Source organism: Amborella trichopoda, chromosome 12 (genome assembly GCF_054954075.1).
Source record: "Amborella trichopoda isolate Santa Cruz 75 chromosome 12, AtrichopodaSantaCruz75HAP2 v2.0, whole genome shotgun sequence".
NCBI classification, from domain to species: Eukaryota; Viridiplantae; Streptophyta; class Magnoliopsida; order Amborellales; family Amborellaceae; genus Amborella; species Amborella trichopoda.
This window is the reverse complement of record NC_142347.1, coordinates 44979308-44999541: the sequence shown is the minus strand read 5'-3', so window position 1 is coordinate 44999541 and position 20234 is coordinate 44979308. Positions and strand designations below refer to the sequence as shown.

At 33.3% G+C, this 20234-nt stretch overlaps 1 non-coding gene across 1 annotated transcript; it reads left to right on the top strand.

The window, feature by feature from the left end:
- Nucleotides 1–7390: 7390 nt before the first annotated feature.
- On the top strand, nt 7391–19624 carry LOC18435407 (uncharacterized). The gene is made up of 2 exons (XR_016045985.1): nt 7391–7809; nt 19108–19624. It is a non-coding gene; the product is annotated as an uncharacterized LOC18435407 (transcript).
- Nucleotides 19625–20234: the final 610 nt, after the last annotated feature.

Below are 20234 nucleotides of genomic sequence, written 5' to 3'. Positions count from 1 at the left end.
CTCCAAAAAAAAGTACAAGTTGTTTATAGCAACTTTTTTTTGAACTGTTTTTTCAGCAAGCTGAAGAAAACGCGTTTTTTTGCCAATGTATTGAAAAAGGAGCAGATTAAACCGTTTTCTAAAGAACAACGATTTTTTTGAAAAAAATCGTGTTTAAATCGGTGACTTGCTGACCATGGTCACGAGTAGCTCTCAGATTGACCATTTTTGAGGCCTGAAATCCATTTGTTTTCCCTTTCCCATGTTTTTCACTTTATCTACAATAAAATGTTTAGCATTAAAGTAGAGAACCTGAAATATCTCCGTTTATTTGGAAGTACTTCTTAGAGGGGTATCCATGTTATGCTTGTTCCTGTTTTACAGGAACAGGAGCACCCTAGCATCCTATAATCTAATGTACTATGTAACCAACAATGGTGTATTAGGCATCGCCGTACAATGAATGTATGGTTGGCGATGGAGTCGGACGCCGACATAAGTGGAATGATGGATCCCACTCTCAATGGTATTCGAAATGGATGTGGTGATGCAATGGATCATCAATTTTTCCAAGTCTATTGGATTATAGTACATTTTACCAATGGTAAATTGCATCCCTCTTCAATAATATATATCTTTGGAATATATGCTATTAGGTTACATGAGTTGGTTCAAGTAGAAGATTAAAAAAAAAAAAAAAGTAGGTGTAAAAGGAAATGGTTGAAATTAGTGATAAAATATTTAGGGATTTATGGACCCACTGAGGATATGATTCTTGATAAAGCAGGATGACGAACTAGGATTCGTGTAGCCGATCCCAAGTAGTTGGGAAAATACTTTGATGATGATGATTTTTTTATTTTTTATAAGTAAGTTTTGGGGATTTTTTAGAATTTTATTTTTTCATAATAAAGTTTTTGAAAGAAAATTCCGGGAAGCTTAAAAAGCAAACATTTAGTAAAAATAAATAATTTATATAAAGTTGCAACTTTATACTATAGAAGTACAATGCATAGAAGTACAATGCATATAAAGTTGTAATTTTATACTATAGAAGTACGGTGCACCTCAAAAGATCTATTAGAAAAAAGTGTTTTGAAGATGGAAAACCATTAAATCGATCATCTCGATCTCAAGATATATTAAAAAAAGCAAAAAAAGAAAAAAATTTTAAGTCGTAAAAATAATATATCTTGTAATGAGTTACCTAGATCATTTATTTTCAATATTTTTTAATGTTCATAATCAGTTCGATTTATACTTTTTTAAAAAAAATTTAAATTTCATAATTAAGGTTGATCATGGGTTTTCAACTATCGTAAAGTTGTCGGCACAAAACTAAATCTTCTAACAAAATTTTGAGGTACGCCTAATTTACGTAGTAGGCACCTCATACAAACCTCACCCTAAGAAACATGACGTTAAATACTACTCCCTTTTGAAGAATCACCCCATCATGGAGAGTAAAACCATGTGTATCGTTTATCTCAACCTTCCCTACGTAAACATGCAAGGCCTGATCACCACAGTGAGCTACCATGGACAATGGAGATCATCTCCATATACGTCCATCCATCAGAGTTGTAGATCATCCCCTCCATTCATGATAGGCCTCCTATGGTCAAGATTCGTTGCGTCTTGGACTGGTTGGATCATTGTCCCTCTCTCTTTCTTTTTTATTAAAAAAAAATACAAAATAAAGAAAGTTAAGTTCCTTTCAATCACTGCTATTTTAAACTCAAAAGGAAATATTTGCCCAATTAGGCTTCAACTATTTATGACATCTTTTATTTGGCCAGTACTCTGATGCGGTTCCTATGAGGCCTAGGTCTTATAAAACAAGAAATGCTCCTTCTCAAAACCTCATCGGAAAATATTTTTGGCATGGGAAACTGTTATGACGGTTCGAGACTCTATTTTAACCTTTGGTTATATATTTTGAAGTTTAAAAAATAGTACAGATTTTACGAATGTATAAATATTAGAAAATAGTACAGATTTTAACCTTTGGTTATATATTTTGAAGTTTAAAAAATAGTACAGATTTTTCAAATGTATAAATATTAGAAAATAGTACAGATTTTAACCTTTGCTTATATATTTTGAAGTTTAAAAAATAGTACAGATTTTACAAATGTATAAATATTAGAAAGTTGACAATCTAGATATATGTTGCAAGATACATTAATTTTAGACTTTGAAATCATTTTTTATTTATATCCATAAAAGTAAAGGTCAAGATGATCAATTTGATGGTTATCCAATTGCGAAACCGGAGATTTAATATGCGGCTTTATTTTTTCTAATTAATCCTATGTCTTATTTTAACCTTTTTCTAACAAATCTTATCAACCATCATATTTTCCATCGTAATAGTAAAAAATTATCTATCATTATCCACTGTTGGTTCAAAACTTTAATTATTTTCAGTTAATATTATTTTATTTGTTTTTTTTATGGCAACCTTTGAATAGAATCCTAATACACAGCAGTGACTGCACTATTGAGCACTAAGAGTCTAATTCTTATTTCTTGGGTTCCAAGAAGAAAGACAGTACAAGCGGCTTTTCAAAACCGTGGACCATAAACTGCGTTGGCTTGACATAGAAATGCGATAAATATTTAAGGGAAATCTATCAAAATGCAATTAAGAGTTGAATTATTTAATATTTTAATAATTTTTTATTTAATTTAAAAATATATGTTCATGAGTTGAAAGCGTCCACTTGATGTAGATGGGTGGAAAACTGCATAAACACCTTTATAATACTAGATTTCACAAGACCATATCTAATGGCAATTAAATTTATATTTTATTTGAATAAAATATTTATTTGAATTTTGGAGTTTATTTTTTGACTAAATAAATTATTAAAATATATTTTTTTAAAAAATGGCCAAATACCTTAAATTTATTCTAATCAATGCTTTTAATTTAAATTAATTTTTATTATTTTTAATTATCGTTTTAAAAATAAAGCTAAAACCAAAATGTCATATTAATACCATTTTTAAAATAAAATATATAAAAAATTCATTTTTAGCCCTTGGATGGGGTTTGTTCAATCTTAACCATTAAAAGGTGCTTGTGCACCATTTAAGTCGCAACATGAGGATGCAATACCAACCCTAGATGAGAAACGGGCTGTTAAGAGTTGGTAAGGCTGGCATATTTTGGTCAATATCCTTTTATTTTATAAAAATATAGAATATTTATTTTTGACATAAGGAAGTTGCAATTATCATTGACCGTTAAATTTTGAAATCATGTGGTTGAGAATATGTAATTATTTGGGCACAAAATAAAAAAAAAACGTTTTTCAAATGTTGTAATACGCTTTATCTATTAGATTTCACATCTAATGAATAAAAATGATGGTGACCTCCTTTACAAAAAATAAATGATCGTGTAGCATATAATCCCTTTTTTTTTTATTTAGCGCATCTTGTTGGCAAAAGTTTTTTGTTCTTCAATAGTATTTGATGTCCTACAGTTTATAAGCATGTTACAACGAAAACTTTTCCATTTTTGATGTCAGATGATGGTTGTCTATACGCTAGCAAATTATATGAAATTCAAATGCTAGTTATAGCAAAGAAGCAAATATCATTTGCTATAATTCCATTTTTTAGGATTTTTAGAACCTTGCTTTATGTCAGGTAAATGATAGTTATTATGATCATAGGAATGGTATACAATAAGAGCATTTACTTCTGGTAATAAGGAGGTTAATGTTACTTATAGCAATTCGATGTAAAATTTGACAGTTTGTATATCACAAAGTCAAAAAAATATTATTTTGAACTTTTAACCTTGCCAATAGAATAAATGCAACTACCTAATTTCATAATAATTGCGACAAGACTTGGACTAAAAGTGAATGGTTTTATTATACTTTTCCTTTGAAATATTGATTCTTATGGTATACTTTTCTGGTCTTCTTTCCTTTGAAATATTGATTCTTATGGTATACTTTTCTGGTCTTCTTTTAAAAGAGTAAAAAATGATAGATTAACAATTTTTATATCTGGAAATGATTAGGCCAGTGAATTAACATTTAGAAAGGGACAAAAGTAAAGAAGGGCTCTGAAAAACAAAATCTTGCGCGGCTTCTCATTTGTTATTAATTGGAAGAAGGTATAAATAGAATGACTAAACTTATGCTCATTTTTATTGAATGTGAATCACGAAACTTTGCTCAAAAGGCATTATCATTGCTGAACACGAAAAGAATTGCCTAAATCCCCCTTAGAATTGGAAAGTAAAGTCACAACTTTAGAGAGAGAGAGAGGGTACCAAGATATTTTAGAGAGAGAGAGAGAGAGAGGGTACCAAGATATTTTAGAGAGAGAGAGAGAGAGAGAGGGTGTGGCAAGATATTTTTGGTAGGCCTATGTTAGAGCTGGTAAAAGTTAGTAAAACCCAATAAAATACGGTAGTCCTGCGCCACTAAACTGTAAATTGGTCCCACGCGCAAAATTTGGTGGACTGAGTTTTCCAAAAATCTTTCATTCACCTTGTAAAGAATTGAGAAATTTTTAGGTGCATATCCCTTAATTTCTAGTTGTTAAAAAATCCTCTTTTTAATTTTATAATTTACGTTTGGACTCAAATTTTTTGTTTGTTCTGAAACTAGCCACCTTGAAATCTAAAATGCCATAAAATTGAAAATTTTGGGTATTGGAAGGGACTTTAACCATGCTATTAAAAAGTTACTCCCACATGTTGAAGGTCAAAAAATTACTAAGTTTTTGTAATTTTTGAGTTAAATGAATTTCCCCTATTAGAAAAATGAGATATTGTTCTGAAATCAACGCACTATGTTTTTCATATATCCAAAATTCGAAAATTAGGTTGAACAAATTTTGGCTACAAGATCTGAAATTTTAGAATATAACTTAATTCCTAAAATATTTATTTGGATCTAGAAGATCTGAAATATAGATAATTCAATTATTTATAAAAAATTATGTAAAAATATGTGTAAATGTAAAAACCCACAAATTTCTAGAATTTGTTTTTTAAAATAAATATTAGTGGATATGCGCATACATTTCTCTAAAGAATTTTATTGAATCCTGATTTTGAGCTCTAGGAACCTAGATTTGATCTTCCATCTAATGCACTCTCAAGAGTTAACTTAGTATTGAACACTTATTTTGTGATGGAATTTTACCCATAATTAGATGTACTATTTAAATAAGATTGTATATTATTTACTATTGTTACAAGGAGGTCACAATACTCCTAGCCATTAAATGTTAAAATGGATGGTTTAGAGTGTATAATAAAGTTGGAGAAATTTTATTTTGAACTTTGAGTCTAGCCAATGACATACTTACAACCACCTGATTTAAAATATAATGGACATGAGTGATTACGGCTTCTTTACTCTAAAAAAAATGGTCTTTTTGTATAATTTTCTATTTAATATTATGCATATACTTTTTTATTCAATTTCAAAATACCCATCAAACGACACACGATCATGAGTTTGAATAATTGTGATTGAATAGAATATTAAATAATTAATCTCTTATAAGTTTTTTTGATAAAACTCTATGTTCTAATTAATATTTTTCTTAAAGGATAAGTTAAGATACTCATATATAAAAGTATTTCTTTAAAATAAGCAATAGTTTTGGACACTTGATATCCCAACCTTAGTAACTTTTTTGTCAAAAGTTATTTTAAATAATTAATTATAAATAAAATAGAATTTTTTGATAGAAAGATAAATATTTATTAATAAGGGTAAGCTTTTTATGCTTCCCCTACAACATCAAACCTATATGCTTCCACTTATTCAATCATCACGGAGAGCGAAGATTGCCCCAATCACAACGTCATGTCTCAACACTATTTCATTTATAATTTTTTTATATAAATTATTTTGGCATCAAAATTTGGGTGTCCAATCCTCTATTAAATTCGCACTTGTAAAAAATATAAAAAAATATTTTCAATAAAATGAAATAACCATAATATCTTTGAAAATTTTAAGGGGTATTTTGGTCATTATATTTTATAAAAAAACTATTTATAATATTTTTTATAGGTACGCTCCAATGAGAAGATGGCATGTATCATCAAATTTCATTTTTATGAGTGCGCTCCAATAAGAATATGGCATGTATCAAATTTCATATTCATACAATTGTATTAAATTTTTTTTTAAAAAAAGTACTTGAGTCATCGGATCTATAATCAAACAGTGAGTGCTCCCTTGATCAAAATTGGACGGTTGGATGGTAGGGGAAGCATAGATCTTCTATGCTGTAGGGAAAGTATAAAAACATTTCCTTATTAATAGTAGCGAAGTATGATATCATCAAGATGAATAATAGTCGAGTATGATATCATCTACATGAGGTGAAATATTACCCTTATTGAACAATGATAGCTTTTTAATTACTAGTAAAATATCATTAGTTTTTCATAAAAATATCTATTATTCTCCTCGTAATAACTCAAAATATTTTTATTAAAAAAAAGTGCAATATAAAATAAAAGGCAATCAACAAAAATATATTGAGCACATTAAAAAAAATACTCATGCACATGAGTACCGTAGCATAACCTTTTTCATGGAGGGAAATGGTTTGATAGGGGTGCATCCCTTATCAAAATAAGGAGTAATGTCTCACCTAATAACTCATTGAAAATTGTAATTAAAGTATTAGAAAACCATTACATGGATGAACTCAACTTGAACATTGTAAAAAAAATTTTGGAATTTAAAGTCGTAAAAAATTGTGTATATTTAATAAATTATCTAGACCGCCCATTTCGCCTTAAAAATAAGTGTTTAAAGATTCACAAGATCCGTACTATTTTTTGATTTTCAAATTTTATTATCGACGTTGAAAATTGATTTTAGAACCGTTATGAAGATTTCTAGTGTCGAAAGTGCTTTTCAAATGACGATTTGAGGTGGGGGCTTTATTCGGTTTTCATAAAGCATAGGCAGTATAAAAACTGCATCTAGGAAATAATTTGAGCGGATTGTGTTTAAGGCGCGGGAGTAAATACACAACATGTTCTTGCGGAATGTAACCCTTTCCCTAGTTTTAAAATACTAAACGCCGCGTCAAATCTCTCTGTAATTCTTACGGGAAAATCCATGGGCGGGGGCCTCTCTCTCTCTACTTTATTGGGTTGCTGAAACCCATTCTGTGGGCGTGTTTCCAATGGCACCGGACATGGACAATCATATGATGAATGAGCAGCCGGGCTGATAGTGACTCCCCCCACCACCACAGCAAAACCATGAACCCCTGCACACCATCTCCATTTCCATTCCCCACCAAACCCCATGAAAACTACCAAGTTTCTCTCTCTTTTCTTGCTCATTCACATCATGGCCGTGGCCCTCTTAATCTCCATCTCTCTCATCTTCTTGGGTGTCACAGTCCTCATCTTAGTTCACATCTGCATCATGGGCAGGCCTTCTTCTCTCTCATCCCAACCTAGTGAGAGAAAGCAAGGTGGGTTGTCTCCTAAAGAGTTGCAGAAGCTCCCCTGTTTCAATTACCAAGTTGGGGAGAAGAGAGAGACAGAATTGAGCTCTGATTGTGCTATTTGCTTAGATATTTTCATGAAAGGGGATAAGTGTAGGCTGCTTCCTTTTTGTGGCCATAGTTTCCATGTAAAATGTGTGGATTCCTGGCTTATGAAGGTACCCAGGTGTCCGGTTTGTCGAGCCGAAGTGGAGTCAATGGGCTTGGAGGCACGAGATGATGGTTCCGGATGTGGGTTCAGGTGTGAATCGAGTTTGAACCAGAGGATTGAAGTTCGGGTGTAAATACAAGATATCAGATGGCTTTGAGGTTCTTTAATCTTGGATTTTGAGTTTTTTTAGGTGTAATATGGATGTGGAAATATTCATTAAAGTCTTGTTTTTTTTGCCTTATGAGTTTCTTTTTCCTGATTTATTCGTTGCGGTTTGATTGGTAGACTGGAATTCTGATATTTCCCCTCTCTGGTGGCAGATTTTGCAGCATAAGGCTTTTTCTTTTTTGTGAACTTTTTTCTTTTTTTTTGAACTCTAACCATGAGATTTTGCAGCATGAGTTAGCTATACTTGCAATTTGGGAATTGAGAGAGAATATAGTTTTTTTGAGAATCGAGAGAGAATATAGTTTGAGCTCTTTATTATGTGAAACTACAAAATGATGGCCTCATAGATCTCAGTCCTCTTCTATTTGAATTTATTGTTCCCTTAAGGAGTTGTTTATCCTCTGGCTTAGTTAAGTGTGTACCACCTTAACTTTCACTATGAAAAATCCATCGAACGTTGATGTGTTTTGCTTTTCTGGATGATTGTGAGTTATCCAAATGAGTCAAGATTGGTTATGGCTCAAGGTCTATTCGAAAAGGAGATAGGAGGTATTTGATCTCCTTGGTGTATGTAGGATCCTTTATATGATCCCGGCCCTGCTGCATTCTTAGGATCCTTTACATGAGAAACAGGAGTTGGTGTTGCAGTTCTCCGTAACAGGGGATTAAGTGATTTGACATTTATGGCCTCCCCAGTAATTTACAGTTTTAGACTTTCTTGCTTTCAACAAAGAAGTTGTTGAGAATCCTTCTAATTTCCATGCATTGCACTTCAGTTGTGACCCAGTTTACATGTGAAAACACTGCTGCTACTGATTCAAAACTCTTTGATGGGCTTAAAGTCATTGGGTTGTTGCATTTTGTTTGAGCTGGGACAGAGGCTATGGTTATATTTTAAAGAGAGGCTTTTGGATATGGGAATTTCTTTCTCTATAACTCCTATTGAATCTGTTGGGCTACGGAGAGGATAATCTAGAACACCTAACATGAAATATGGGTTGGGAGAAACGGGATGGTTGCTAAAGTTGGAAAATTAGGAACCTTCTTGTGTGTTTCACGTAAAATTTATGCATTTTTAAGACTTGATAATATAGATGTGTCCTATTTATCTTTGGTACAAGGCAACCACAATTAATCTTCACCATTGGATGTGAAACTAGATGACTGCATTTATTCCATTGACCAAGCTCAAACTTCAAAAGAATTTTCTCAAACTTTGTAATACACCGATGCTCTTAGATTTCACATTGGATGGTTGTAAGTAATTGATGACCTGCTTGTATCAAATGTAAATGGTCTCATTGTATATAAATCCCCTGAAATATATAGGCTAAGGCGAGGGATGTACTTTGGGTTTAACTGGTCAGTAGTAGACAGGGATGGGCCTAGCATTTTGGATAATTAGGTGGGGGAGCTTCATTTATTAGTGTAGGAAATGAGACCCATAAGTTCCTGGCATTTGTTCTAAGTTAAAAGGAGAAAGACGATACAAAGACTTTTTTTACAGACAGAAAGTACAAATTGAAAGGGCGATCTTGAATTGTTGTTTGCAGGGATTTTGGAGCAAAAAATATGAAGGGCTGAAGAACTAGTTTGGGGAGAACTTTGAGGAAAGTTAGAAGGAAATAGATAATTGAGAAGTTGTCTCCAACATGGATGATATACTATGAAAGACTCATTTTTAGCCCTTGTTTTCAAGGATACTATCATGAAAAATATCATATGATGGAAGAAGTATTTTAGATGTCTCATAGCCGGAGCATAATTGGTAAGATACTACGGAATAAGCTCAAAAAAAAAAAAAAAAAGATTCCTTGCACCAAACGATGAAGATCTTGCCCAATATAGTCTAGGGACATCATCTTGTTTGAATCTCCATGGAATAAGCTCTAGTATGCTACATTTCCATTTGAGCTCTCTCTCTCTTTCTCTCAATATATATATATATATATATATATATATATATATATATATATATATATATATATATATATATATATAGATGTGTGTGTTTAGGCGTCAGCCAATTAACCCTATTCAAGTGCGGTCTCCATCCAAAATCCATCTTATAGATGGATTCTGGATCTAAAATTTAACGTGTCAATAATATTGACCACACAATCATGAATATACAAATAAAAAAGCTTAGTCTTAAAATAGGTAATTTTAAACTTTGTTTCTGGACCATTCAATTTATTTCTTTTAAGCTAATCTATTTTATTCTTTTAAGCTAATCTATTTTATTCTTTTAAGCTAATCTGTTTTTAAGTTTTTGTTTTTATCTTTCATGATTCATGATCATGGTGGTTCAGATTTTTTGCAAGTGAAATTCTAGATCGAAAACCCATCTTTATGATGGATTTTTGGAAGGGGACACATTTGAATAGCAATGCACAAAAAGCTTTTAGATGTATATGGGTTTTAAGAATTGGTGCTGCCTTCTTTGTAGAAGGGAGCAGGAAGATGGGAAGCGTTTTGTGTGGGACAGATTAGTCGGATGAGTGGGATATTGGGGTTAGGAACGTATGGAAAAGGAGAAGAAATTGAAAGATGGAATATTGGGCATGTACATGATTCAGGCAGATCCACTTGAACTCGCCCGAATTACTCATTTGGGCAGGGGCTGCTGCCAAGTCCCGTGCCTGATCCAAGTTTTTTATCATTGATAGTGAAAGCTTAAAGCGTGCAATGACATTCACTTGTTTAAGTGAAGTATCTGATGATGACATGAGATTGTTTTGGATCAGCTTGCTCAGCGTTCGAGATGGGAAAGATGATGCAGTTTATGGTGATAGTGTTATGGAGAGTTATATTACTCTGCTGTAATCTTTAACTTTTTATCATTAATACTAATCTATTGACCCTAAAACATTAATATTTTAGGGTTCTGGTAAACAAGAGAGCATAATAACCACCAAGCTAATGTAATAAACTAATTGAGATGCTATTGCTGATCCATTAGTCGATTAGATACGTTTGACATGGATCTTTTTGTTTTGGATAGTAAAATTTTGTATGCACCTAATGCAAAACCTACTACTGATGGACTTTGAACAGCTATGATTCAAGTCAACAGATATGTGGAGCTCGTATTGTTTTGATTAATTTGCACACTCATTATGTTTTACATTTTAGTTGCCTATGTACTTTCACTTTGGATCACAGTGATTAAGATTGGAAGAGACAAGCTGGTTCGACTAGTCGGGACTGTCGATTAGTGCTTTAGTTGGTATGCTCCAAAGTAAAAACCGTCCAACGCTTTCATACGGTGGTCAGACTGTCTTCAATTGTACCATACCCCTCATCAGTTTGGTGACTTCTCCTATCCTGGTAACAACAGTTTGGATCACTGGAGAAATTTTTTGCATTTTGTTGTGGAGTAAACAGTGCTCACTAATCATCAAGCTTGATTTTATTTTCAAGAAATCGTTGCTAGATGTATTTTGAATCTATGATGTTATGGTCTCAGTGAGTCCTGGAAAATTATTTGTACCAATTTATCCTCAAAATTATTGATAAAATATTATATTCGTATAACATTAACTGATATGCATAAATATCTGTACCAATTTATCTTCAAAGTTACTGATAAAACATTATTCCTATAATATTAACTATATGCATAAATCATTGCCATGTTAGTGATTTAGGAAATGTATTTTCTTTTTTTGTTGAACGGTAACATACGACTTATCATTAATTCATATGTAAAATACAAGATGTTCAAGCAAAGATACAAGATTACAAAAATGAAGTAACCAATAGAGAGGGAGTATGGACTTCTCCTTTGGCAAGAACATCAACATCTTCATTCGTTTCTCTATAACAATGTTGGACTGTTCATAGAGGTTGACAAAATATCTCAAATTTGATGAAAAATAGTTCTTAATCTCCAAGGAATATGGGCCTTTCTCTTACTCTTGGCAATGACATTTGCCGAGTCTCATTCGATAATCCTGTCCCATTCCAAAGTGCATAGCAATTTCAAACCTTCGAATAAACCTTGTGCTTTTGCCTCATTTGTTGTTGTGATACCACAAAGACCCGAATAAGAAAATATAATGTGACCCAAATTATTTTTAATAAGTCTACCATAGCCAGCCAGCTCTAGATTGCCAAGTGAACTTCCATCAAAATTAAATTTGAAAGAATTTACTGGTGGTGGTATCCAAACAACCTCACTACGAGTGTTGGTGGTAACACTCATAGTCGTCATTGTCAGGGGATTGCTAATAAGAAGACTTTTAGGAATGAATCCACTGTCCTTATGTGCAAGGAACCAATCAGCTGCAATTGCCAAAATATTTGATTTTAGTGTAGATAGATCTGTAGATATACTATCAAATACTCTTCTATTTCTTTCCTTCCACATATTTCAAATAAGGATAAACCAAATAGATCTCCAAAGAATAATTCCCATATTTGAAATATTAGGTGTGATCCATTGGTCAATAAGAGCTCTAACAGTTTGGGGCAAAGGTAATGACAGATTGAGGCATTGTCGAGCCCAATCCCAAAGATATGTAACAAAAGGGCATGAGAGGAAAAGATGTTGCGAAGTTTCATTCCTGTCTTTGCATAGGATACATATATTGGTGATAATAAACCCCCCTTTTCTCAAGTTGTCAACAATTGCTAATTTATCTTGACACAGGATCCATAAGATAAGCTGCTTTTTAAGAGGCATATGCAATGTCTTAATCTTGAATAAACCAGCATCCGACTCTCTCCAACGATCGAAAAATAATAGATTGTAGGTTGACTTAACCGAAAAATCTCTCGAAGGGGTAAGATCCCAAATAAAGCTATCATCCATATTTGGAGTCAAATATGTGTCATATAATAATTCTAACAATGTCTGATACTCCTAAATGAATCTGTCTATACATCTCCTGTACCTGCAAGGAATTGACCAAATAATATTAGTATAAACACCCCCACTAGCCTCCTTGACAGATGCTAGTGAGTTTAAAGCTTTTGTGAAGACCTCAGAGAAAATGTATCTCAACGGGTCATCTCCAATCCATTTGTCAAATCAAAAGCGAGTTGATTCTCCATTCCCCACTATTTCTCGGAATTGCCGTAGATATACAGATATCTCATAGTCAATACCTCTCCAAACATGAGACAAACTTGTTTTGTTTCTGGGACTTTTGATGGGGCCAAAGTTCAAATCCATTCCATATTTATCTCTCAGAACAAGCACCCAGAAAGACTTAGGTTGTGTATGGATCCTCCACCACCATTTTACTAAAAGTGCCGAGTTCATATGTTTCAATCTCCTAACACCCAATCCCCCTTCCTTCATTGGTCTACAAATTTTTTCCTAGCTCACCAGATGAAATATTTTCCTTCTTATGTCATATCCCCACAAGAAATTTCTCATAATTCTCTCTAGCTGTTTTTCAACTTCTTTTGGCATCTTAAATAATGATATAAAATATACTGGGAGGTTGTACAAAGTGGATTTAATCAACGTATGTCTTTCCCCCATAAAAAGATTTTTAGCTTTCCAAGTGTCCAGTTTCTTTTCAAATCTCTCCACCACCGGATCCCAAATTGATCTTGAAGGCCTTGAATCCACTAGAGGAATTCCCAAATAAGTACAAGGTAAGGATTGAACACCACAACTTAATAAATGTGCCATTCTTGAAACTACCATTTGCGGACAGCCAAATACCAATGAGCTTGGTTTTACTCAAATTAACTTTAAGTCCAGTTGAGAGTTCCACACTTTTCAAGAAAATCCATATCCAAGTGATTTCCTTAACCGTAGGATCACATAATATGATGGTATCATCAGCATACTATAAATATGATACTGTAAGACCATTATTACCAATATTAACATCTGATTTGATCCTTTGCAGTGTCAATCCATTAAGCATGATACTAAAGCTCTCAGCTACCAAAGTATATAAAAATGGTAAAAGATGATCCCCTTGTCTCAATCCTTTTAATCCTTTGAAAAAACTAGTTGCTTTACTGTTAACAAAAATTGAAAAATGAGTAGAAGGCATGCAACCATCAATCCACAATCTTCACCTTGAACGAAAACCCATTTTAGCTATTATATTTTATAGTACCCCCTAATCAACCTTATCATATGCTTTCTCAAAGTCTAACTGACAAATAAGGTGCGGTTTGTCATCTTTGATTCTTGAGTGGATACATTCTTATGCAACCAAACTACTATCCATAATTTGCTTATCATTCAAGAATGATGATTGTGGTCCTTTAATAACCACATGAATCACCTAACGCAGTCTATTAGCTAAAATCTTTGCTATGATTTTATAAAGACTACCAATAAGATTAATAGGCCGAATATCCTTGATCTCTGCAATGACATTTTTTTTTTGGAATCAAAGCAATAAAAGTGGAATTCATGGCAATATTAATTTTACCCCTCCAATAAAAGTCTTCCAATAATTGAACAATATCATCTTTCAAAATATCCCAAAAAGATTGAAAAAACGCCATTGGGTATCCATCTGGGGCAGGAGTTTTATCTCTGCCTAGGCCAAAGACTACACCTTTGATTTCTTGATCTTTAAATTTTATCTTTAACCACTGAGCTTGTTCTAACGACAACCTAGTAAAAGGTAGATCTTGAATGAATAGTTGAAGCCCACAATCAACCACATAAGACTTCTTGAAATAATCAACCAGGGCCCTTTCAACTTCTGACATGTTGTCACAGTCTATTCCTTCAATACAGAGGCTTTGAATTGGATTATCATATTTCTTTGCATTAGCAATAGCATAGAAGAATCACGTATTTTTATCACCCTCCTTGAGCCATTTCACACGAGATCTTTATGTCCAATGGATTTCCTCCAAATTAAACAATTGTTTATACGTAGCCACCCATAACCTTCTTTCTTTGAATTGATTTTGTGTTAGAGCACCTCCCATAAATTGAACATTATCTACCTCCTCTATAGAAGACTTTGCAGCCCTGATTTTAGATTGTAAATCTCCTCAAACATTCATCTTTCATGTAATAATCATTTGTTTAAATAATTGGAGCTTTTTTGAAATTTGGAAACCTTTCCAACCATCAATGGTAGTATTTTTCCAGAAATCTTCAATCATGCTGAGTAAAGATCTCTCTGACAGCCATACTAATTCAAATCTAAACGGGGATGGTCCAGACAAGAAACCGTTGGAGTTAAGGAAAAGAGGTACATGATCAAAAGAAATTTTTGGTAGGGCTTTCGCACTTATTGCGAAACGAGTAATATACTCAGAAGAGACAAGAAACATGTCTAACCTTGTCAAAATAGGATCTTGTAAATTATGATTGGACCAGGTATAGTTAGCCCTTGCAGAAGGAAGATCAATCAATTCATGGTGCTGTATAAAAGCTTCAAACAATCTCATACAAGAAGACATATAAGGAGAAGATGTAGATTCACTTGACCATTTGTTAAAATCACCACAAACCAACAAAGGCACATTCAAATTTAACTGAATATTTGCTAATTCCTCAAAAAAAGCAAATATGTCAGTAGCTCTGTTAGGCGCATATTCCACAAATAAACACCAGGAAAAATTATCTAAGGGCCCTTGTAAAACAATGGAAATGTGTCTACTTGAAAGAAAGTTTTGTGAAGCACTCAAAATTGAAGGGTCCCAAAGGACCCAAATACCACCAGAAGAACCTGAAACATCTACTTCCAAAAAAATCTAGGGAGCTATTTCCCCAAACCAATCTAGCAGGACGAAGAGTCGGGACCTCCAATTTAGTTTCCTAGAGAAGCAAGAGATCAGACATTTCTTTTCTGCAAAAAGAAAGAACATCTCTCTTGCGTTGAGCACTATTGAGGCCCCTGACATACCAACATAACACTTTCATACAGATTAGTAACCTTCTCTATGTTTAGTGACCCTTAAAAGACCAGCAAACATAGGCAGCAAAGTTTCAGAATGAGCACAAGGACCAGCACTTACCTCACCGTGATCATAGTTAATATGACATACCAAACTATCAAGTTCTCTTTGAAGCCTTTTACTCTTTTTGGATTTATGAATTTTGCTCCCAACAAGCCTTTCCTCTAGTTCTTTTCTATGCTCCTCCTTTAGGATATCTGTAATGGCGTCAAGAACTTCCAAAGGTCGGATCACTAAGGACATGCCATCATTGACATTATCATAGTCATCATATCCCTAAAAATTATCTGCTACAGGAACTTCATCATCAACATCGTCACTTGGTGGTCTCATAGCAATTGGAAGAATTATAAGCCAGCTCGTGTTATTTGAGGCTTCAACTACTGTTATCAAGAATTATCAATATAGGTAGAAAGAGCATATCTTCCTTCCTTATCTTCTTCTCTACTCTCGACATTATAAACCAACACTGGTTTTTCAGCAAACTTCTCATTCTTTTGTGTCTATAACTGCTTGGAAGCAACCCTTCCACACGACTTGCAAGAAATTTTTTTGCCAAGTGGTTGCATTGTCAATAGTATACTCCAAAACAGGTGAAGGATCCATTTTCTCGTGCTTGGTCACTGATGCTTTTCACAGTTATTTCAATAATGGAGTAGGAGAAAGTGGGTTTGTTAATAACAATTGACAAATTATGACAAGCTATGAGCTGTTGTTTTAAAATCAGGGCAGGGCACCCAATTTTCCTGTTTCAACTCGGTACTGGAGAGTGACCAGTCCGAGTCCGACTCCAGCCAAATCTTCCCAAAATCATATTATATAACCTTTTAATGTATTACAATAGCCGTTTAGAATGTTTCGAGGATCCTAAACTTTGTTTAAACTTTTTAAACTGCATTTACATTATTTTTTTTTTTCTTTTTTACAAAGATTATATGCTTCCACTGGTAGCATATGTTCCACTCACTCCCTGGGGTAAGACCCTGTTTAAAGGTATTTCCAGGCCCCTATTATTTAAAGAAAAAAGGAAAAAGCTCTAAGTGCGCATGAAAAAAGTATCACCCAAGATTACTCAGAGACTGCAATTTTTGGGCTGTTAGATGTCATTTTTGTGGGACTGCAATAATGTTTGCGATATCCTTATATATCTAAAAAAACAGTTTTATTATATATTTTTCCATAAAGGATCAGGTTTTTATGCGGTCAAGCCAGCATATGTAGAAATGCAGACCTCTTAATAAATCTATTTTTGAGATGGATTTTAAGAATTAATTTTTAACGACATGTAATCTCTAACATGGAGATCATGAATATGAATAAATAAATAAATTTAAAAATTAGAAATAATAATTCTAGTAAAAAAACATTTGAACCGTTAGTTTCCATTGTTTTTAAATAGAACACCTACTTGCATCTATGTTTTAAGATGAATGCTTTAGCCCTTTATGGATGGCATATGTAGAAATACGGTCCATCCCGCATGAAACAATTTTCCTTTTAGAAAAGAATACTCATTTCATGATTCTAAAAAAGTTCTTAGAATTTCGCATTGGAGAAAATCCCCCCAAGGGATAATGTTCATGTTGTGCTTTTGTGGCAGTATGCTTCAATTATACAAATTGAAAATCATTGCATTGTCTATGTTGTTTACAAAATGATCTATTTCATCTCTGCCTCCTATTTTATTTTATTCAAATCCGCATGTTCACGTCTTTGTCCAATGTTAGTATCTGTTCTAGGGTTCAATATATGTTAATTTCTACAAAGTACAAACCAAACATTGAATCTGAAAATGGGTTTGGATCTCCCTCAAGGTTGGACCAGTTTTTTTCCTAATTTTCTTACGAATTTAGGTACTATAAATATACATTCATGTACACTAACAATATTATAGTTTAACATGGTCCAAATTTAATTATAGCTGAGAGATTTCATGCTAGTATACTGTCTATTACTCCCTGTGATAGAACTTAATCTAGGAGTTGGGGATATAACCTCTTCAAACCCATAGACTGACCTCAATAAAAAAACCTTTTCAAATTGCGCTCTCTATCCACTTCAAAAAAATAATGTATCAAGATTGAACAGAAACCATCCAATTCTTGAAAGGTGAGATCAAAGTATTAGAAAACTTGAAATTCTATTTTTCTTCTTTTGAAAATAATGATCCAATGATCTTAGGTGGTTCTCGAAATTCCAAATTGAAAAAATCCTCTCTTTTGACCGAGGGAGTCAATGTACAGTATGCTCCTTCAGGAGCATAGTATGCGTAATTGCGTACTGTATACAAGGTAGGTTTTTCATGCTTTCCCTGGTTTGTGGGAAGTTGAATATAGCTAGGAACTTTTTGGCTGCTAGTGTTGTGGTTTTCTACAGTTTGCTAGCACAATCGTGAGTGTCAGATGTCAACAAGAGATGGTTGCCGTTGCTCCCCTTCAGGGGTTGAAGTCCTCCAATAGACTTATTCCTACCCTCGATTGTTTACTTGGACGGTTGGGAAGGGGTAAGGGGTACCAAAGGCTGTAGCATCATATACACCAAATATAAATTATATGTACAAATTACATGGATACATTGCATGATTTAGTCATGCTTCTGGCATTGCATATTAGAAAGCATGAGTCTCTTTTGTTTTAAGAATATTGACAGTATTTTAGATGGCACGAGTCTCATTTGTTTCAAGAATATGTATGAGTTTTGTTTGGGTATTTGTCCGTATTTTAAGTTATATCCCGAAATTTTAATTGAGGAAATTCATTGAGGTATCTTTGTCTGTATTTTAAGTTATTATTGAGAAATTTTAATTGAGACAATCCATTGACATATCGGGAGAGATCGATAATAGAAAGGCAAAACCTATGCAATCTGTTTTATTTTATTTGGATAGGAGAATGAGGTAATTGTGTGAACAGAAAACATTCCAAAATCACTACAAAATAATAATTATGAGTTTTTTTTTTAAAGATAGGTTGAACGATGCATTATTATTAACATCTTAAGTTTACATTTCCACTATTTTCAACATCTTATCCCATCTAAGTTTACATTTCCACTATTTAAAAAAGAATAATCTATAAAGATAACATTTAAAATGGTCTATAAAGAAAATACAAAGATGTTATATCCATTTTTGACTCTTCGATTTGAAAATGTAAGAGACTAGATTTGAAAATAGGAGACAAAAATTGAAAATGGGTGATTATAAGAGTGTAGTGACAAATAGTCTACCCTGATAAAACAACTACATCAATCATTTAAAGGATTCTTGGATGAATGGAGAATCAATAAGTAAATTTTCATATCTAAACATTTTCTATGGCATTTTAAATTTTTTAAAATCGATCCTGAATACTTTGATATTTTTTGAAATTTTTATGTTTATTTATTGTTAGGCTGTTGAAACAAATGTTGAAAGTGGTGCTGCCTGGTCCCCAAAACCCAAAAATGGTTTATGGGTTACCTTTTGGAGTAGCCAGTCGATGGTCTCGCTGTCCGATTCCGGCTTTTGGAGTAGCCACTCCTTCCGACTTATCGCCAAGTTAGCGGGTGAGCTGGAAGATGCGGGTCGCATATACCTATTCACCATTGATGTATAGAGGATTGTATTGTTTACTATTGATGTATATATCTATACAAGGATTGTGTTGTTTACTATTGATGTATATAAATCTGTAGAGGACTGTATTGTTTACAAGTGATGTATAGAAGATTGTTGTGTGATAGTGGAGGAGTTAAAAGGTTTGAAAGAGCATCTATATTGCTTTCTATTGATGTATAGAAGACTGTTGTGTGATAGTGAAGGAGTTAAAAGGTTTGAAAGAGCATATCTTTCGATGTTAAAGAGAGAGGAACATTGATATATAGATTATTGTAGTGTTGAACATTGATGTATAGAGCATTATGTTGTGATACTGTGAGCATTGATGTATAGAGGATTATTGTGTTGGGATAGTGGAGGAGTTGAGGGTTTGAGAGGTATCTCTTCCGATATTAGCTTCATGTATAGAGGATTGTGTGTGAAGGAGTTGAGGGTTTGAAATGTATCTCTTCCGATATTAGCTAGAGGTACTAGTGGATTGTGTTGTGATAGTGGAGAAGTTAAGGATTTAAATGGCGTCTCTTCCGATATTAGAGAAAGGTATTAATAGATTGTGTTGTGATAGAGGTATTAAGTAGATGAGCAAGCTTTCTAACCGTTCATTCTAAATGGAGGGCTAAGATTGTCCCAACCGCAATATCAGCATTATTTTATTTTTAATTTTTTTTTACAAACTATTTTGACACCAAATTTTGGACATCTGATTCTCTATTAAACTCACACTAGCGAAAAATATTACACACATGTTTTTAAATGAGAAAAATGGGGTATTTAAATAAGAGAAAAAACAGATATTGGGCCAAGGTTATCTGTCAATATTGGGGCCGAATAGAGAAGGGAGTGGAAGATAGGAAATGAGAGTTGTTTTTCTATTATTTAGGTGGGCAGTTTGAATTAGGCGGGGATGAGAGAGAGAGAGGG